Source organism: Cyprinus carpio, chromosome A10, assembly GCF_018340385.1.
Source record: "Cyprinus carpio isolate SPL01 chromosome A10, ASM1834038v1, whole genome shotgun sequence".
Classification (NCBI taxonomy): Eukaryota; Metazoa; Chordata; class Actinopteri; order Cypriniformes; family Cyprinidae; genus Cyprinus; species Cyprinus carpio.
In genome coordinates, this window is record NC_056581.1 from 12,269,307 (window position 1) to 12,292,202 (window position 22,896).

General features: G+C 36.4%; 1 pseudogene; it reads left to right on the forward strand.

Annotated features, from left to right (window-relative positions):
- The first annotated feature begins 3,133 nt into the window (after window positions 1-3,133).
- On the forward strand, window positions 3,134-7,190 carry LOC109067494 (annotated as a pseudogene).
- Window positions 7,191-22,896: the final 15,706 nt, after the last annotated feature.

Here is a 22,896-nt window from a genome sequence, read left to right on the forward strand (position 1 = left end):
AAAAAAGAAAGAAGGCTGCCTAATAATGAAAGCCTCCAAACCAAAATGTGCTTTTTCTCTGAACTGGAGTCTGCAGGTGCTGCACCTCAGCCGCACTGGCTGAGTGAATCTAATGATCATTCACATCACCGTGATAATGGTTTGATCTAAAGCCAGTCGAGTGAGATGAACACAGAATTTGAAGATGGGTGTAAAAAGCTCCCATCATTGATGACTCACTCATAGTACCAAAAAAAAGAGCAAACCGTCCATCAGTATCACAGGTAGAATTTGTACTTTGGGTCTCCATTTCGTTCCAGAATCCAGAATCAACTCCCTTCATGTCAGGTAAAAGCCCTGGGTTTTTAGTATTGGTATGTCTTAAAGGAAGTGCATCGCAGGAGGAATCCTGGCAGAGGACACTTTTTGGACAAGTAGCACATCTGTGACCCTGACCTGTAGGGAGTCAGTCATCACGGACACCCTAAATATACAAAATTACTGCCATTCATCTCCAAAATGCACAAAAAAAATAAAAAATTAAATCATGATTGAATGTGAATGCATGTGTGTATTTTTTGCTTGTAGGGGATAAACAGAAATATCTCTGCCCATTAAACATGCAAATAAGCACTTTGGGCTTTATAAAATGCAAAGGAATTTTGAAGGCCGATCCTAAAAGCAATCTCTCCGACACAAATTCGCTTAAATGCTTCAAGCATCTTCGCTAAAATGCTAAATTATGAAATAATAATTGTAATTATCTTCGCTTTCTCACCGCCCCTTAATTTTTCAGAGGGTCATTAGAATTTCTCTCACATTCAGCTATTTAAAGGGCTTTTTCGTGACTTCGCTGATGATGAAAAAAAAAGTGCTGCTTGATTTCACGAAGACGTGAGTTACTATGTGATCTGACTACGAAGTGCTCCTCTTAATGTCGGCAAGGAGTTTAGAAATGCCCTCTAGAGCAAGTCTAATCAGAAGGCCAAGCTTCTGATCATGAGCAAACATATCCATTCCCTCATTAAGCTGAAGGTATGGCAGTGAATGTCTGTGGGGTATAATACGCTTAGAGATTCCCATTTTAGATTTGCATTCACAAATATAATGTCCAGTGTTGTAGTACGAAGTTTTTTTCAATACGGGGTTGTGGCTCTTTATTATTCATATTCATCATGGTTGAGGGATTCTTTATAACACATCTTGATGAGAGAAAAGAACACCTTAGGCTAAATTCATACACAAGTGAATCCGTATGGGTTTGCTCCTAATTGGTAAATATTAGCAAATTTTAGCTATTATTATATTTTTATACTATAAAAGTTATATGAAAAACAAATTGATGTGTTTATCAGCATGTGTGTGGCCACAGTTTAGGATTCAGGATCCATTGGCATATGGTTATGAAAGTGTTTGCATTAATTTACAGTTACTTTTATAAACTACGTAGGTGCCTGTCATCTTAGTTTTTTTAAAGGTTATACTGTCTCCTGACTCTACATCTAACCTTTAGGAGACATCAAACACAATGAAGTTGTCAGAAAACACCCAGATATAGACAGAAAATGGTGTCAGTTAGGACGGTTCACTATTCTTAGGACATGCCATAACCTTTGACCTTAAATAGACTCTCTGTTAAATCATGTGAACAGCTGTGAAGCTGCAGCTCAGTTAAGCTGGATTCCATATAGAATGGCAAGATTTTTTTTTTTTCAACACAAATAAATAATTTGTCAGCATTGTTAAATAATCAACATTACTAAAGAGATGATCATACAGATATCTGGGCTGCTTCTTCTTCAATGCACATTTTTGGCAGCCAGACAGCTGACTAAATAATCAAAACTGACAATCTGTATTATGCTGGGAAAAAAAGAAAGAAGAAAAATGGAACATCTAAAGCTGTTATTTTATGCGAAGCATTGATGAAATTATGTATGTCTATAAAATAACAGGGCAAGAGAAGGGCATGATTTATATGCATTACTTTTTAGAGAAAACACAGACGGAATGAAATTTGAACCATGATTAACCATTAGGTTGTATTCTTGTGGATAGAACACATGCAAGTAAAATGTGCCAAGTCTGTTGCCACATTAACAAACACAAAGCAGAATGTAACGAGGATAAGCAACCCCACCTAGTAGTCAGCAGTGGTACTTCCCCTTGTAGAGTAGTGGAAAATACACATGTATTGCAGAGAAAAATACCCATCTCGAAAAAGGATAATTAATTTAAATATTTAAATAAAATATTTATATTTATAATAGTCGTATTCGACCATGTTTTACATATAGAATTATTATTTGTACATACATGAGAAAACATGAATGTAACACTGATCAAATGGTAATTCTGAACTATCATAACCTATATTTCTTTATTTACATAATATCTAATTTTTATATGACATCCCTTGTTGACTTTTGATATTGCTTATATGCAGTTGTAAAAAAAAAAAATATATTATATATATATTGGTAAACTTACATTTATGTTAGGCCGCCAAGCAAAGCACAGATTGAAAGCGTGTGTGAAAACATTTTGGAATCAGAACAACTGAGTTCCGTTTCCTTCTCAAAGCGATCTGGTAATCCCTCGGCACCAGATCCACTCCAGGTTTTCCATTAGAGTCACAATCAAACTTCAAAACACAGCTTCAAGCAGCAGGTAAATTCACACAGCATTGCTTCTGTTTTCAGAAGGAAACACTTCGACTTTCTAAAACTGCTTTTTGCACCAGGCAAATCACTCCGCACCTTCAACTTGGTTTTAAGCGAGTGATACAAACGGTGATAGCGTCCCAGTGCTGGTATATTTTGTATACGCACTTTTTTAAGGCTGCTTGACTATGGCTTACTATTTTGCATAATAATTATTGTAATATTTTAATATAATATTATTACCTATAATTAATTCTAATATTTCGCTTAATATATTATAAGAGAGACTTTTTAAAAGCGATAACTGTCAGTATGAAGCTGTCAGTTGCACTTCATTCTTATATTTAAAACATTATTATAATGATTCAAAACGGTAACATTGCGTTTTTTTACATAATAATTACATATAATATATATTTTTGTATGTAATATGTTTATTTATAACGTAATTATTTATAATATGTAACTTAATATTAATAGACATTGGCTGCAAAAATGATAACTCGATATTATGAAGCTGTCAGTGCGCGCCTCCTCTCTGCCCCCTCCCCTTAGCAACAGAGGCAAGATGGCGGCCCCCAGTAACGCCGAGCGTTCTCCTGATCGATCATTGCCGCTGAAGATTCCCAAAACCGAGGTTCCTTCCCCAGAATCCGAGGATCTGAGTGACAGCAAACCAGTACCATTCCAACCCCTTCCACCCCTAATAGATTCTCTCCTCTGAACGTCGGGGTTTCGCTGTCCGGGGGCGCAGGCCGGAGTGGATCGGCCTCTGCCTCCCAACAGCTTCACCGCTTGCCGAGGAATGTCGTGGACACCGTCCGAAACAAACGCGCTGATCGCCGTGTGGGGCAACGAAAGGCTGGCGGAGGCGCGGATTGCAGCAGCTGGAGGTGGCCGGGGGACGGTGTTCTCTGGCAAGGCGCCGGGACCCGCGATGTACGAGCGGGTGTCCAGAGCGCTGTCAGAGCTGGGTTACGAAAGGACCCCATCCCAGTGCCGAGAGAGGATGAAGGTAAATAACACATCCAAACACATGGCTGTCACTCAGATTAGATTTGAGGCTTGTTGTCATGTTCATTTGGCTGTTTGTTTTTGTTACACAGAGCTTTGCTGAAGCTGTCAAAATCAAAACACAAAGCATCGCTCTTTCTCGTCTCAAGCTTAATGGAATGATTGCTGTCAGTTATGATCATGGAGTTGTTGTGATGTGTTTATGGTAGATTGTCTCCACATAGCTTTGGTAAAATTGGCGAAATAAAAACAAAGCGCTTTGATTGGGGCATTGAAGTTTAGATATCACAAATTAACAATAAATAGAAAATGCTTCAATTTCCATATTCAGACCCAGAATCATTAGGTGACATTTAAAAGACTACCACAGTGCAGCACCCCCAAAAACTAATTAACTGTAATTTGAAATATTTGCCACTATCCCTCAAACCACTAGATTTCACCAATTTGTCAGCCAACTACTGTAGAATGATCCCTTGTTATTTATATATTTTCAGGTTTGTCGGTTCATTTTTACATAAATATATCTGTTAAGCTGAATGACAAAGGAACATTATTTCATGCATATTTTGAATTTTATATTTTAACAAAAGTTATTAGAAACATTAAAATAGACACTTTACTTGAATTTACTATTATGCTTTCTATAGCTGTCATCTAATTCATGTAATTATTAAATTTTTTGATTATTTTACATGTCCATTAATTCTTCTTTACTTATTATTCATATTTTTCATATCAAGCATTTACTTATTTTTATTTATTTATTTACTACACAGATTTACATGTAAATCTCTTATGCCACCCACAATATGAGTGATATATTACATATTAATTATTTTCTATATATATATATTACATTTGAAACCAATATGACCAGAGTTATAGCAGGGTTCAAACCTACACCCTTTTGATAACCACCCCAGATCTTAAACTGGTGCACCACACCACCCAACGTTCGCACTGCTTTCACTGTGTCTGAATTTGCGTACATCCCTGCTATATAATACGCAAAAAAGTTTGCATGTCAAATTCATAAGGCCATGCATCGCTATCAGATGTGAAAAGATGATAAAATCAAGTGTCTATTTTTAAGTGTAAGTGGTGTAAGTACTAAGAGAGTTGTTCTTCATGGTTTCTGATGAGCAGTTGATTATTTGCGATATACGTCTCAGTCTTAATTGTTTCAAATACAGTGTGCATGTATTGCTGTATCTATAAACATGACTGTCGTCTTCAAGACGCGGAGACGTTGTTATAGCCGAGTGAAAAGAGCACGGCATTGGGAAGAGGAAGAGCAGTTACTCCATGGAGCAGCTGGAGAAGGTGTTCGGGCAGGGCGGCTGGGATTCTCAAAGCTGTCAGCCTGTGTTGATCAACAGCAGCGGGCTCTACCAGGAGATGGAGTCAGACGGCCAGTACGATGGAGGACTACTCTCAGGAAGACTGGGTGTAATCAGGACCTTTCTGCTGCCTTCAATGAGGGAGACATAGAAACAGGTGAGTGCAATAATCGCTTTACAGTGCAGTTTCAAGTCATAATTGTAGTATCCTCGTCCTTTAAAAAGGCGAGTGGTGCAAAATTTTGGCAAGCACCTGAAAGATTTTAGGTTCATACCTCACAGTCCACAGGTTTAGAGATAATTTAGTTACATATTTTTTTAACTTACAGTATATACAGTACATACACTGCTGTTCAGGAGGTGAATTTTTAAAATACTTTTATTTAGCAAAGACACATTAAATTGATCAAAATGACAGTAAAGTCTTTTACGGTGTTATAAAAAATTTTTTTCAAATCAATGTTCTTTTTAATTGTATGTTCATCAAAGAATTCTGTAATATTTTATAATATTTCTATATATATATCTTAGATATATATATATATATATATATATATATATATATATATAAGTATATAGTATTTCACAAATAGTAAGTGGCACAACTTTTTTTCAACAATGATCTTTTCTTGAGCATCAAATCAGCATATTAGACCTGATTTCTGAAGGATCATGTGACACTGAAAGACTGAAGTAATTGGATGATGGAGATTCAGCTTTGTCATCGCAGAAATAAATTACTTTGAGAAAAAAATTTTTTATATTATATTAGATTATTAATAATATTTCAACAATATTACTGTATTTTTTGATCAAACTGAAATGCAGGCATATGAGACTTTCAAAAACAAAAAAAAACGTCTACGACCTTAAATCAATAATACAGTATGTATTTATCAATATTCTATATGTATTTGTGCATATTTATAATATGATTTTTTTTCTTTTGTTTTAAGTTTTTCTGCAATTAATTATTGTATTTTAATAATTGGCAGAATTCTGCAGATTTCCAATCATCTGCTAAAATTTGTTATATTCAGTGTGGCCCTAGTTATCATCCACACTCTATAAAAATTCTGCACATTTCAATTCAGACCCAACACAAAATCTGATGCCATGTGCATATTTATCTAAAATCTCAAATAATGCAATCTTGTCTTTCACAGAGGACAACCAGCTTTCAAAAACCAGAGTTCTTCAGATACGACTGGAGCCTTCTGAGCACACTCAGTAAGTTAGAACCGGTGTCCTGTTTCTCAGTCCTTTTAAATACAGAATTTCCACTCACTTCCTTCTCTCCTCATGCTCTCTTTAGACGCCAGGAAGTGATGGCGAACGTGATGCGTATCCTGGAGTCGTGGAGGTCAAATGGGAGCACTTCCAGACATGGACCGACTTCTCCCGCCTCAACCTGTCCAATTAAGCTGGCCATCTTCGGAGTGGGCTACAACACACGTTGGAGAGAAGAGGATTCGCTACCACTAGCAGAAATCAGCTCACAGGTCCCTCTTGGAAAACGACTTCGGGGAATACTTCACCTGAGAAGGCAGAGGGCAGGGTTATCATGACCAAGGTGCAGAAAATGAACTGGAAAAATGTGTATTATAAATTCCTAGACAATTACCATTAGTGAAGCTCGCTGTTTGGAGCTGCACATGGAAGTGGACTGGATCCGATTGCACAGACGAGAGCGGCAGGGTGATGTAGCAATGGCTCCCAGTACCTCCTGCCAGGCCAGGGCATCCCCAAAAACATAATGGCCTGTATGCAATAGGCCACGAGGAGACGAGCAAAGTTCCACATTCTTCGTCTAGCACAGATGACAAGTCTTCCCCCTCACAGGAAGAGGAGGAGACGGACCATTGTGAGAGTGTGGAGAAGGACAAGAGGACATCATCCAAAGTCACTTACTGTTACCTAGGCATTGCCGAGGAAAGGACGCTACAGCAGTGTCTGTTCCAGCACTTTCCCCCGACTTCAGGCAAACAACTACAGCCGAGGGGAGGCCTTTGGCCATAACCAGGTTCCTGCAGGACAACTGCACCGGCCAGGCCAAGGAGGCCGTCCCTCTCTGGATTACACCGTCTACATTAAGTTTATCGAGGTGGACGCTGGACTTTCTCTCCGCCGGATCTTTAGTGGAATGTTTTAGAGACTGGCGATTGGTTATTCATTAAAGTATAATAAGTAGAAGATGCACTGTAGTGCTTACCGATAGTATGCACTGTAGTGCTTACTGTATTTGCCAATGATGCTCTTTAAAGCCAGGATTTTGACATATAGACTTGAACTCAAAGTATTTATGTGGTATGTCAGGCACAGTCTGTTCCGAAAGGGGCCGAATAATCTCCTTTGCAGTAATTTGTCTTTATCAGGGGAGCGTAAATTGGAGCAAACTGCCTTTATTTAAACCTTTCCAAGATCCAAATGCAGGGAACTGTCAGAAAAAAAGAATCCTTAATGAGAGCTCTTAATGAATCGAAGTATAAAGTCTATCTATAAAGAAAGTATATATATATATATATATACTTTAGAGTATATATTGATATTGTCAAGCATTCCCAGCATTTCCAATTATAGCATTCAAAGAATGTTTTTTCATAAACCGTTTTATCAATGTGTTGTTTTTTTTTTATTTGTCAGTTCACCAGTGTCTTTATGTATGATTGTTTCCAGGTCACAGTCTTGTTTACATGTTTTGGAAGGACAAAAAAATAAACCGGATGAAATGAAGTGTTGTTTTATTTTACTTTGTTTTTAATGTTGTCCATTTTAGGTGTTTTTATTTAATAAAGACCTTTTCATTGTAAAACGTTAATTATACATATTTAATTTATCTTTAATATGTTTGCTGCAACCGGGGTTGCTGTGGGTCTTAAAAAAAGTCTTTAAGTCATTAAGTCATGGCATTAAATATTCCATGCACCGCAGAAATAAATAAATAACAAGTATCATCCTCTGTATTTTTGTTCTGTTTTTCAATACAAATATCTAAACATCATTAAATTAAGATACATTTACTTGAGATGCAATTGGAACAAAATCAGTGGGGTATGCAAACTTGCTTCCCCTTGAATTAGATTGATTTTTCTGAGACCTATTGAAATATTTATTCTTTACATTTACATTTATTCATTTAGATGCTTTTATCCAAAGTGACATACAACTAAGGAGTGCAATTGTTTTAATCATAAACTCGCATCATATTGATCAAATAAATTAATCATAAAACAAGACTTGTGGTTATTCTCTTAAGACATTCGCACTGGAAAAACAAGACTAAAACTACTGATGAAAAAAACTTCTGGAAGAACGTGTGTAGAAAAGTTATTTTCATATTCTATTTGCTGGGAACAGAGGTGGTTCAAAACAAGCTTTTTTAATGAATAAATGGAGTAAACGGAGATGTGTTGTGCGAATTCTATTTTGGGAAACTTTGAAGTGTTGCTGCTAATGCAAGACATTTAAATTTAAAAAGGTTTCAAGACGTCTTTTTATAAATTTACCTTCATGAAACCTGCAGAAAACACTTATGGTCCGATTATATGACCAGCAGGTGGCGGTTAAATATCTGTGAAGACTGAAAGATGTGTCCATTAAATAAGTGTTCATTAATGTCACATGATTCTAGAATATTTTTAAATAAGTATTAGATTACTACTTATAGGCCTTAAGTAGTGCATATGAAAGTAACCGCTCAAACAATACTTAAAACTTGCAATACTTTAGTTCATTTTGACCCCTGATGCAGTGAATTATGCCCACAAATCAGAAGACTGTATAGTGTTTTATTTAACACAAATGTGTACTTTTCTCTCTGTAATGCTGCTTGTGTAGTAAACCTCTTTTTTGGGGTGTTGCAAAGGTAGTAAGGGAGAGCTGGCAGTTGGTGTGAGCGTGTGTGTTGGTGCTACAGAGAATCAATAATTCATCACGCAAAGTTAATTTCCTCTGCTTAGCCTGTCATATGAGATGAGTATCTTCCCTTAAAGCCAAAAATAAAAAAAAATAAAATACACAAGAAAAATTCCCATCCCAGTGGAAGGTGGCTACACTTTTTCTAACCCCCCCAAACCATTTTATTATTTGACGTTAGTGATTGATTTCTCTGGAACGGTGACTAAAATATATAACACTTATTATTATCTGAACATGCTAAATGTTTTTTCCCCCTCCATTTCTCTTTATTCATAACATCTTTAACTCATGGGTATTTAATTCAATCCTTGTGTTTTTTTTTTTAACCTTGGTACTTAACTTTTCTAAAAGCTCTAATATTACATGTGTCCCTATGAATACTAAAGAGGTCCAAAAGTCATGAATGTCGTTACATAGAAAATACATCAATAACGCCAATTAATACTTTTTGATACTTTTATTAAATACTGTTAAACCACTAAGTTGATCATTATTATTTATTATTTATTCTAGTTGTTCTTGTGTGTGTATAACAACAACAATAATACTAATACACGCAATGTGTATAATGATTAGTAGTTTTTTATGTATTTTCCCATTAGTATATTATATTTTTTTCTTAATTGTAAATCAGTCTTTGATTGTATAAAATCAAAATAAACTGATTTATTTTCTTTATACTGTATAAATAAATAAAATAAACGACACAAAATACAAACAGCTTACCCAACATATCTGTCTCCTAGGCTAAAATAAATGCATGTTGTCCTATAAACTAAAATGGCATCAAGGGAAATAAACAAGAAAGACTGTAAAAATGCTTACACAATCAACAAGGTTCATTATCTTTTCTGTTTGCTGTGTCTGGGAACTGTGAGATGATTGTGGCTCTCTTGTGTGCCTGTGTGACTGACCTTTGGTCGTTGCTCTTAAAGCTCGAATCGGTACAGTTTGCATTTGGAATGGCCTCCAGAGCATGTTTGTTTGAGTGTGTGTGGTCATTTTTATCATGGTTTTGTTTAAAAAGTAAAAAATGAACCTTCTGTGTCAGAGTAGGTTTACTATTGTAGCTAAAACATCTGTTTATTTTATCCCACACCACCCCAGCTCACTCTGTCCTCTGATTTTTTGTGATACAGTTTGCCCGAGGTGCTCAAGTGTGTTTAAGATATTAGCTTTGACTGCAAAAAGTCACATGATTGTTTCCAAGCAGCCCAGGGTGTAATCAAAGAACCTGAGCTCATCTGCCCCTAATAATCCAGCAGTCCGACTGCATCCACCATCAGCCCTGTTTCAATAGGCAACATGCCATCTAAAGAACAGTCAGAGAGTGAGGAGGTATTCACCTCGAGGGCCGAGACCCACTGTACCGCCACGCCAAGCCCCACTCTCTGTCCTGTTGCATTATCATTTCAAGAGATAAAAAGGAAACTACACAACATTAGTGCTGCCTGTCCCGTATTACTGAACAACACTAAGAGCAGGCCTGGCGGTATTTTTTATTGCTCTTCAGGACTTTTACAAGTGTAAATGAAACTTGGAAAGTCAACCTGGGTACATTGATACCATGGTACATGGACCTGTTTGACTGGGGTCGGTCATGGTCATATATTGTACCCATAAGTATGTACATGAATGAACTTACTGAGTTCTGCTTAAAGCTTTATATACTGTTTTGATAATGACTTGGTAGTAAAAGGAAAATGTAATAAAATTAATAAAAGTGTTAACCTATGTACTAGTTTATATATAGCTATAATAACTTGGTTAATTGGTCAAATAGTTATTTGTCAAAATTATCTATCTATCTATCTATCTATCTATTATAGATTAGTTCTCAAGCGGAATTCACCTGTAACTGAAGTGATGACGTGATGAAGTGATGAAGTGCACGCGGGGGCGGGACGTTCCCTGCGATTGCAGGTGCAACAGCTCGCCGAGCAGTCATTATGCACGGACTGAAGTACCTTAAGTGTTCGCCATTCCTCTCGCTGTCTGTGTCGTAGTGCGTAAAGAAACTTCAGCGCGAGGAGAGCTGAGAGAATCTGGTGGGAATATTCCCGCCAAAACAAACGGGACACTTGTTCATTTTTTTTCATTCCACTGAATTCCTGAGGAGGTCAAATATGATTTTCAGCTTGGATGTAGCGGCGGTCTTCCCACGGTGAACGTCGCTTGTTTTGAGGAGAACACAGGTTTAGGACACTTGAAAAAAAGCCCCTTTGATTTGTTTGTAGATAACCGTTTACTACTTCACGCGTCCAGTTTAATACGGACGAGGCGCGCAGAGCGGACAATCTTACCATGCGGAGCCATGGAGGACGCCTACTAAGCAAAATTACATCTGCCTTTCGTATATCACATTTCTGTGCTGTATCTCATCATGTACGCTACTTCTACACTTGATGTCCAGCTACACGAAAACTGTTACTGTGTTTGTTAAATACTTCAGTGTTCAATACTGGATAGATATGGTTGATTATCTATTGTAGCCAATTTGATTAGGCGGTTTTTAAAGTCATAAAGATTAAACAGGGTGGTTCAACGTATTTGCTAATATGTATATATTTCAAATAGTTATAACAGGGTCTTTTTGTAAATTTATTAAGATTTCGTGCTTTTGTCGGTTGTTTACTCAAGTTACCAGAACAAGAGCAGACAGCATAAGAACATTCTAAAAGTAAACGGGAATGTAGGTTATAGTGTTACAACGTGAAAGTAAATTGTAAAAAAAGTGGAAGAAAAAAAATCTAATAAATTTTTATCTATTTTTTTTTCTCCTTCCACTGGTTAATATATATTGCATGATGACTTTATTTTATATTTTAGTTAAAAATTAGATTAGTTAAACTAGGTTAGTAATTTACAAACCTAAACACATATATAGCCTAATAGTACATGGTGTCCGTACATAAACCAGATGACCTTATAAAAACAGTATCTAAACACTCGTGAGTAGGCTAGTAAGTGGGGTGGGCATCTGTTTCTTGAGTTCATTTGACAAGTTGCTTTTATAGGCAATATGTAATTTTCCTGAATTATTATACATGTGAGAGTCAAAAACGCAATTGATATTTTTGGATCAAGTAAGTGACGTAGCAATACTGTAGCATTTGTAAGTAACAGGATATGAGTGGCGACTTATGGGCGCGGTACCTGAGATTAATAACATCTTTGTATTCTTCATGCGGACCATTGCACATGCGACGCAACTTTTTGCAGGTGCGCTCCTCTTCTCTGGGCACAGCAGCATAGAAAAGACGGAAGTGAAGTCAAAATGCTGTAAAATTGATTGACAAAGCAGGGGATTTCCTTCCGTGAAGTAAATTAGATTTTATAAAAATGGACAGGACTTGATCAGTAGTTGTTTATGGAATGAGTGAGAAGATAGTGAAATGGCTTATCATACTAATTGTTCTTATTAATTCTGTTAAACCACATGGGAAATAACAAAAAAAAAAAAAGTGTAAAATCCGATGTGAAATCTAGTGAGTTCCAGGTCAGATTGGGTGGTAGTGCAAAACCAAGGATACTAAGCCGGCTGGAATGTAAAATGGCCACAGAACAATACCAGCACAGGGGTTCTGTGTTTAAACCCAGTGGTGTGGCATGACCTGGCAGGGATAAAATTGATTAGTTCAGACAAGAACATCATAAGTTCTGTATCCTGCATTGCCTTCTTGGTTAGCTTCTTGTAAAAGTCAAAGCAGGCTTTTGAATTAAAGCCCTTGTGGGGCCGTTTGGTAACACTGGTAAGAAACAAATAATTTTAGGCCAAAGATTTGTTTTGTCCTGTCTTTATATTTAGCTAAAAGAACATAGAAACAACTCCAACAACAGATTTACAGTGTCCCAAAAAGTATCTGGGTACTTAAGCTGTGCTTAAAATGTCTGAATGTCTTTTGTATTAGATTACAAAATATCAGATCACATGGTATTTCTTTAAAGAAAGCAAGCTCATTTTTCAAGCTTCCTATCTATTAAAAGAAAAAACAAAAGTTTGGAGGATTTTAAATGTTAAAAGAATAGATTTATTGTTTAAAATAAAAAGATAGTTCACCCCAAATTTAAAATTTCCTGAAAATTTACTGATCCTCGGGTCATCCATGATGTACAGTATTTGAGTTTTTCTTTTCAGAACAGATTTGAGAAATTTACCGTTACATCACTTGCTCACCAATGGATCTCAGCAGTGATGAGGGCAATCCAGTCCATCAGTTAATGTCTTGTGAAGTGGAAGCTAACTTTAAACCATTGCTTCCGGTTCTCGTCCATAATATTGCTTTCTTCAACCAAAAAGTCATCTCATCTGAATCAGGAGAGAAATCTGCCCAATCAAGCCTGTTTACAAGTGTTATTATGGATTATAGACTTTAATATTTTGTCCAAAAGGACATTTTGCCTAATGAAAACGTTTTTGGGGGAACTATTCCTTTAAAGGGATACTCATCCCAAAATGAAATTTTGTAATTATTCACTTACCCCCCTGTCGTTCCCAACCCGTAAAAGCTTTGTTCGTCTTCGGAACACATTTTAGGATATTTTGGATGAAAACAAGGAGGCTTGTGACTGTCCCATAGACTGCCAAGTAATATCAGTACACTCTCAAGGTCCAGGAAAGTATGAAAAGCATTGTCAAAATAGTCCATCTGCCATCAGTGGTTCAACCGTAACGTTATGAAGCGACAAGAATACTTTTTGTAAAAAAAAAAACAAAAATCCTCGGGGTCAAGTGGCTATTGTAGAAAATCGTTTATTTTATCCCACACACCCCCACTCATCTGTCCTCGATTTTTTTGTGGAAAATTTTTCCCCCAGGTGCTCAATGGTTTAAGAAATTAGTTTTGACGAAAAACCACAGATTGTTTCCAACACCCGGGGTGTAATAAAAGAACTGGTCTCTCCCCCTAATATCCACACCCCGACTGATCCCCTCACCCTTTTTTCCGGGCAATCCACCCTAAAGAAACAGAGGAGGGTTTTCACCCCGAGGCCGAACACTGTCCCCCGCCCCCCCAAAAGCCCCCTCTCTGCCCTTTTGCATTACTTTTCAAGAGATAAAAAGGAACACACACATTAGGCGCTGCCCGTTTACTGACAACAAGAGCACCCCTGGCGATTTTTTGCTCTTCAGCTTTTAAAGTGTTAATAATTTGGGGAAAGTCACCTGGGTATTGTCATGTAAAAGCCCTGTGCGGGGGGTCTGGTATATTTTAAAACCAAATATGTAAAAATAACTACTGTCGAAAACTTTATTTTTTTTGTAATGTTGGTAGAAAAAGGAAAAAGAATAAAATTAAAAAGGGGTTACCTATGTACATTTTTTTATAGTAAAAACTGGTTAATTGTCAAAGTTATTTGTAAAAAATTCTATCTATCTATCTATCTATTATAGATAGTCCAAACGGAATTACCTGAATGAGTGATGACGTGTGAGTGATAAAGTGCCGCGGGGGCGGGACTTTTCCCTGGGGTGCAGGTGCAACATCGCCGGCATCTTTTATGCACGGACTAAAGACCTTAAAGTTTTGCCTCCTCTCGCTGTCTTGTAGTCGAAAAAAAAACTTCAGCGGAGAAAACTGGTGGGTATTCCCCCAAAAAAACGGGCACTTTTTCTTTCTTCCCGAATTCGGGAGTCAATTGATTTTCCCTTTGGTGTAGCGGGGGGTCTTCCCAGGGGAAGTCGTTTGTTTTGGGGAGAAACAGGTTTTAGGACATTTTGAAAAAACCCCTTTTGATTTGTTTGTAGATAACCCGTTATCAAAACCGCGCTGTTAATACGACAAGCCCCCGCAGAGGGCCCCTTCACATGGGGACCCATGGGGCCCCCGCTTCAGAAAAAACTTACATCCCCTTTTTCGAATTCACTTTTTCTGGCTGTTCTCATCGGGTACGTACTTCTACACTGAGGGCCAGGCTACACGAATTTTTTTTTTGTGGTTTGTAAAACTTCATGTTTTCACAATGGATAGTTTGGTTTTGCTTACTATTTGGGTTCAATTGAAAAAGGCGTTTTTAAAGAAAAAAGTTAACAAGGTCCAGTTTTGAATAATCTGTTTTTTTAAAAAAAATATTTAAAATGGTTCATTTTGTAATTTTATAAATTTCTTTTTGTTTGTTTCCCCCTCAATCTACAAGACAAAGCGCAAAATAAAACTTCTAAAAAACGGGAATGTGGGTTTTAAGTTTTAAAACAAAGTAAAAAAAAAAGGGAAGAAAAAAAATTAAAATTTTTTTTTTTTTTTTTCCTTCCCTTGTTAAATAAATTGCATTGACTATTATATTTTTTTTTGTTAAATTTTAATTTTTTAAAAGGGGTTGTAAATTAAACAAAACAAACATATTAGCCTAATTTAATGCCAGCATAAACCGATCCCCTTTTAAAAAACATTTTAAACCCCCGTGGGGGTTTTTTAAGTTGGGGGGGGTCATCTGTTTTGGAGTCATTTACGTGTTTTTATAGGAAATAGTAATTTTCCTTTAAATTATTATCTGTAATAAAAAAATTGATTTTTTTGGGGGTCTAAGTGACTAGCATACTGTCTTTTAAGAAACAGGATAGAGATACTAGGGGGTATGAGATTAATGATTTGTATCCATGGGGACATTGCCATGCGCCGAAACTTTTTGCGGTGCGTCCTTTTTCCCTCTGCCCAACCCGAAAAAGACGGAATGAGTAAAAAATGCGTAAAATTGATTGACAGCAGGATTCCGTGATTAAATTGATTTAAAAAAATGGACGGGTTTTACCCGGTTGTTTTGGAATGATGAGAAATGAAATGGCTTCATACTAATTTTTAAAAATTCTTAAACCACAAAAAAATGTGTCCCAAATGTAAAAATTGATTCCGGGTCGAGTTTGTAGGGGCAAAAAAGGATTTACAAAGCCGGGTGGAATAAAAATGCCAAAAACAATACCATCACGGTTTTTTGGGTTAAACCCGGGCGGATAAAATTTTTCAAAACATCAAAAGTTCCCTGAAATCCCTTGCTCGGTAGTTTGTAAAAGCAAAGCATGGTTTTTGAAAAAGCCTTGTTGGCCTTTTTGGTAACACGTTAAAAAAAAGTAATTTTAGCCAAAGATTTTTTTGCCCTTTCTTTATTTTTACTAAAACAAAAAACCAACTCCCCCCCAACAGATTTACGTGCCCCCAAAAGTATCTGGGTACAACTTTTTAAAAAGTCTAAATGTCTTTGTTTAATAAAAAATTCGATAAAATTGGATTTTTTTAAAGAAAGAAAGCTCTTTTTTCAACTTCCATCTTTTAAAAGAAAAACAAAGTTTGGGGTTTTTTAAATGTTAAAAAAAAAGATTTTTTTTTTAAAAAAAAAAAATATTCCCCCCCAATTTAAAATTTCCAAAAAATTTATACCTGGTCCCCTGATGTCTATTTTTTTTTTATAAAACCCTTTTGAGAAATTTACTTTAATCCTTGCCCCCCAATGGATCTCACAGGAATGAGGGGCAACCCTCCCATTTAATGTCTTGTAAGGGAAGCTAATTAAAAACCTTGCTTCGGTTCTCGTCCTAATATGCTTTTTTCAACCCAAAAAGTCACCATCTAAACAGGGAAGAAATCGCAAATCGCTTTTTACAGTTTTTTTAGGATTTAGACTTTTATTTTGCCCAAAAAGGGTTTTTCCCTTAATGAAAACTTTTTTGGGGGAACTTTCCTTTAAAGGGATACCCCATCCCAAAATGAAAATTTTTAATTATTCCTTACCCCCCTGTCTTTCCCAACCCGAAAAAGTTTTGTTCGTTCAAAACCAATTTTGGGTTTTTTTGGGTTTGAAAAAAAGGGGCTTGGGGGCCCCATAGACTGCCAAGTAATACAACCTCTAAAGGGTCAAAAAAAGTATGAAAGCTTTGTCAAATAGTCCATTCCCCCAAGGGGTTAAAACCGAACGTTAACGACAAAATACTTTTGATAAAAAAAAAAAAAAACGACTTTATTCCAATTCTCCCTCTGTTTTCCACCACACCCCCTTTACCGCAAACTTTACGCTTTCTGTGCAGCCGGCTGAGGATGCACTTTTCTTTCAAATAAAAAGCGAAAAATACATGTAGAAAACGACCTTTTGGGCGGTGACAAAAGAGCGTAGCTTTTTCTTTCAGCAGTTTTTTTTCCAAAAGGGCGTACGGGTGGGGGGGGAAGGAAGAGGGGAAATTGTTAAAAAAATCTTATTTCTGTTTTCTTTCATACAAAAAGTATCCGTCGCTTCATAACGTTTCAGTTGACCACTAGGGAGATGATTTTGATGAGCTTTTTAATTTTTTTCGGGCCCTTTGAATGTATTTTTCTTGTCTCTTGGACAACCACAAGCCCCCGTTTTCACCAAAATTTTTAAATTTGTTCCAAAGCAAAAAAATTTTAGGGGTTTGGGGAAACGACTGGGGGAGTGTTTAAGACAAATTTTCTTTTTTGGGGGGGGTACCCTTTAAAAAAAAAATTTTTGGAAATTTTCATTGTGTATTTATGTGATAAACAAACCCCGGGTCTGAACCGATCAACCATTTAAAAATCCACTAAAACTGTTTTGAGAATTTGAAAATATTTGGAAATTCAGCACAAATTTGCAATCCTTTTGATTTTTTTTTGTCTAGAAATACATTTAAAAGTAGACTTAAGTTCCAAATATTTTGGGGTCTTTGCAGCAAGAACGGGATTTTTTTGTTATTTTTTTATTTAGCCTGTTGGTTGGGGTTTTGAGATGGGGGGTGTGTTGTGTATCAGAGCCCCCTTAGGGAATGAGAGTCCTTCCTTCCGAGAGTGCCTCCTCAGTGCTTGTCCCCAGGAACCTCAGTGCGGTGGGGGGCGAGAAAATAGGGGGCGATTTCCAACCTCTTTTTGGGGCCTTTTTGATTCTTGAAAATACACCACTGCCAATGACATCAAATCTTTTTAAAAAAAGACGACCATTTGCCCTTGGGATTTTTTAGATCACTGGCTTGTAGAGCCAATGTTTTTGATGTCCTTTGTTTTTTTTGTGTTATTTTTAGACATATAATTTTCACTTTTAAAACACAAAAAAATTGATTCATAAATCTATAAAAACCATGGCCAAATTTTTTTTTAAAAACAAAAAATTGTTAACTTTATTGAGTGGTTTATGCGGTTTCGGTAGTTCATTTTCCTCTATACTGACTCATGCAGGGTGATGTTGTTGAGTTTTTACTCTGCTCTCTATTGGTTTAAAAAGGGAAACCTGTGTAAATTCAGCCTTAGAGCTTGAGGTCAGAAAAAAAAACAAAAGGGTAGATTTTTGCTGATGTTTTCAGAGCAAAAACCTCTTTTAACTAAAAAATTACGCCCAGTTTAACCATCCATGCATTTTAAATTAAGGAATTGCCTTTTTTGGGCTTTTTTCCAAAATTTTCCAAATTGCTATTTTTTTAGTAATGTTTAAAAAATCAACAGCAAGGCAATAAATGTCTGGGTGCGTTTAATTTTTTGTTTTTTTGGAAAGTTTTAAATTGACCTTTTAAATTCAAAATTTTTTACATTTAATCTTCTACAGTATTACCAATAAGTTTTTTCTTCCTTGCAATCCAAATTTTTAAAATTAGTGTAAAAGGGAGAAATCGATTTCTTTTTTAATTTTTTTATTTTTTATTATATTATTATTATTATTTTATTCGAGCATCAAAACATGGCTAAACTAATGAATCCTGAAAATCCCAGTTAATGCAACCCCGGAGAAAGTAAAACTTGTGACTGGCTGGTTTCTTTGGAAGTGCAGAGTTTACCCTGCTGAAATCCCCTTTTTTTCTCAATATTGCGGTCAGGGAAACCAGTGTGAAAACATTTTTGACTGTCTTCTGTCAATTGTTCCATTATATGGATTTCTTTTTGCACTGTAAAAAATGTTTTTAAAAAATTGGTTCATATGACACAGTTTATGGGGTGCATTTTTTTAGGAAAATATCACAGAATTGGGGTCTGCAAATTATTTGAAAATTTTCAAAGAGTATACTGTAAAAATTATAAAAACCTAGATACAAAATTTGGGTAAAACTGTAACTTAAAAACATGAACTGCTGTGCGGTCCATTTGTGTTTTTCTGTGAAATTTTAACAGCAAAAACCAGTCTTCCAAAGGAGATAATGAGGGGAAAAAGTTCCCGTATGCGTTTTTTTCCTGTTAAGTTGGTATGTAAAATTTTTCCACGCTTTCCCAAATTTCGGTTTAATTTAAAAATGCCTTCTGTGGGAGCGTCCTCTTTCTGTTTACAAAATAAAGGACCCTTTTTTTTCTGCAAAAATTTTTAGTTTTTTTCTACCATAAAGCTGGCTGTTGCGTGCATTTTGGGAGAGACCATAATGGGGATTTTAAAAGCTGCATTAAAATTTTTTCCAAAATAATTTTTAGTTATACATTCTATGGGCCTTAAAAGCTTTTCCCCACTAGGTTTTTTGGAAAAGCAAAAATTTTGGAGAATTAAAATGCCTAGTATAGCTTAAATAAGTCAATTTAAAACATTCAAAAATTTTGGGTTTATATAACTTTATTCTTTTTTGAATATAAAAAGGAAATAAAAATTTTAAAAAAAAAAACCTTTGGATTATGACCCCTTATCCATTATTTTAAAGGGGCTGTATATGCACCTGGCCGTGGCCTAGTACTGAGGGGTCTGTTTTTGTTAAGCAAGGTTTTTTTGGGAAAATCGGTGACCTTGGGGTCCTGTGGTTGTAATTTCTGCCCCTAAAAAGACACCCTTTCTTCAGAAAAAGCCAAGACACAAAATGGGAAGATAAAAAAAAAAATCTGGCTTTTTTTAGAGAGAGAGAAAGAAGAGAGTGAAAAACAAAAATGAGTGTCACGAGGTTAGCCCCCCTTTTCTTCACGCCATTAGAGGCAGAAAGCTTTACTTTACACTCCCACAAATTTTTCCCTTGGCCAGGTACAACCAAAACCCCCTTTCGCAAAAAAAAACCCGCAACAGTATTTATAAACCCTTTGAGAACCGCAGCTTACACATAAATTACCATCTACCCAGAATTTAACTGAAAGGGGGAACCTGTTTTTCATTTTGGGACTAACAAACATTTTGGCGGGGCCCCCCTCATTTTAAAACTGTAAATTTTACCTTTAGAGAGAGTGTGGCATTGGGGCAAAACCCGTGTTTTTTAATCTAAGATTTATTTGTTTAAGACAACAGGGAAAGACCGGCTGGTTTTATCCTCCCATACCCCTTTGAAACCCAGACAGAGTGTTCTCAACGTCAACAAAATAAAAGATCTCAAAATTTTTTTTGTGTGATTAATTTTTGTTGTTTTTTTTTCTCCATTCCATTTTTTTCCCCCTTCAAACTTTGATTTCAGGAAAGATTTACTGTTTCAATCATTCCCAGGGAAAAGGGGTTTATCCCGAAAAAACACATTTTGTTCATCCAAGTGTTTCCACAAACCTAAGAAAACACAATTTTGGGCCCCCAAGGGCACACTGCCCAAAAGGGCCCTTGCCCACACGATAGTAACTTGGGGGGGGATTGATTCAGGGGACCAACCCCAGGGCCCACTCTTTTTTCGTCTTTCTTAAAGTGTTAAGATTTTAAAGCTCCAAATGATTTTAAAAAAAAAAAAAAAGATTTTTAAAACCCCTTTTTTAGAGCGCACGCTATGCCAAAAACTGAAAAAAACCAAAAGGGGAAGGAGGAAAAAGGCTTTTTGAACACTCATTTTTATTTTTTTTAAAAAAACCCTTTTCTCACACCTTTTTAAACCTAAAACCCGCATTTTTTGAATAAAAAACCAAAAGTAAAATTTTAATGTAGGGCTGTGCAATTAAACGCAGTGATTGTCAAGCAATCTCTCAGTAAAACCGGTCGTATTTGGGTTTAAACGCTACACCGCTTCGATGGAGCAGATTATTTTTCAGCAGAGCCTATTTACTGACAACTAGCAAAATCCTTTTCATAACCCCCGTATCCAGCATTTTGAATGTATTGCCTAAATTGTCATGAAAACGGCTTGTGTTAAAAGCCGCTCCATCGAAAACAGGTGAGTCATTTAACCATCACGGGAAACCCGGGTTTTCGGGGGCGCAGACAATCTTGCGAATAAATTTCACAGCCCTTTTAATTTTTTTTATTTGATATGGGATTCAAACTTGGTTGTTTACGCCCCTCTCTGGCCCTAATTGCTTTTGGGGGAAATGTTTTTTTTCCTCTTAGGACGCATTACGCATTTAGTTTTTCACTTAATACTTTAACTTTAAAATTTACCCATTGGCCCTTTTTAGGGTTTTTTTGGGTTCCCTTGTAAAGTTTTAGGTTTTTTTTAAATGTTGTTTTTTTTTATTTGCCTGCAGTGCATACAATCAAATTATTTACTACCAGTTTTATTTGGGTTTTAATCCCGCAGGCAAAAATCTACGGTTCCCCTGGGGGAGCCACGGGAAAACAACCTCTATCCAATGTTAAACTAATCGCTTTGAAGATTGGGCTAGTGCTGCTTCCTCAAGAACTATTTTTTATTTCCCGTTTTTAAAAACCTTGTCATTTAAAAATTAAAGTTTTTAAAAACTATTTAATGTGAAAGCGCAAAAGATTTTTTGCGGGACTCACGCCTATGATAGGTTTTTGTCGCCACGCCGCAGAAAACCACAGCTCAACGCAAGCGAGAACCAAAAATTTAGTTATTTCGCATTTCTTTAAAATTAAAAAATTTAAAGGGGGGAATGGTTTGCTGCCCAGTGGGGACAAATTACGATTTAATATACTGTTTTTTTTGCATTGCGTTTACCGTGACGCTAACATAAAAAACCTGTTTTATTTTTGCGGGGGAAAAGATAAACAACAAGGCTACCACACTGCCCCTAAAACCCCGTTTGATCGCGGGGCAAATTCTTTAAATTGAGATACTACAGGCCTTTAGTCGAACGCGGCATTTTAGGACTCTTCCCAGGTTTAGAAACAAGGAAAAAAGAATTTTCTTTGGGTTTAGACTTTTTTGATTTCAAATTTAGGGATCTTTTTCATCACGAAAAGCTTGTAACATCAAAGGAAAGGAAAAATTTTAAAAAGACTATACCCTTAATTTTTCTTCTCAATTTAAAAAAAGTGGTGTTCAAAAAAATAAAGGATACTTAATTACTGCATGGCCAAAGGGGCGTCCAACCCTGTATGTCACGGTGGACTGCAAGATTGCGGTGCCCCTTTTTCCAAAAACAAAAAAATTCCTTTTTTCTTTAAAAAGGTAATTAATCTGTTTTTTTATTTTTTTTTTTATTTAAAAGGGAAAATTTGTTCAAAAAGAAACTTGCCCTTTTCTTCTCTTTCCCCTTTTTAAAGGGTATTATACGTCAGCAAATTTGTGGGAGAACTTTTTGCTTTCACATGTTTATTTGCATTAATTCATTAAAAGAATTTTTTCATAAAGTAAAGTTGATTTCAAAAAGCATTTTTGTTTCCATAATTTCTCATTTAGGTTCGTTAAAAAAAAATTTTTTTCGTCCGTCCTAACCCATTGTGTCTCGCCGAATAAATTTTTTGTCACACCACTATTATCTATTCATGTGATTTGGTAATAAATTGAAGCCCGAGGAGATGCGGGTCTTGTGGTATAAATTATAATTCCACCCTCTGCTTCCATCATTACATCAAGCATGCAGTTTTTAAACAGGGGGATGCAGTATGCTTTTTAACATGCGAAACACCGTGTCGGTTTTTTTGTGTTGTGTGGGGGGTGGTGTTGTGCTTGCTTTAATGGGCCTAATGAAGATAAACCCGGCCCCAACATCTGACTCCCTCAAAGCAGGGTAGCTCACTTTACACCTCGAAACAAATCTACCCAAAAGCATACTCATTTCAATTTGCGTGCGTAAATCCAGACACCTGGGCCACGATATTCCCACATCTTTTATTTAAACCGGTTTCGATTCTCACCCACCCCCAGCTTTTGCATAAATAATCCCCCCCACAACCCCCCCCCCCCCCCCCCCCCCCCACCCCCCCCCCCCCCCCCCCCCCCCCCCCCC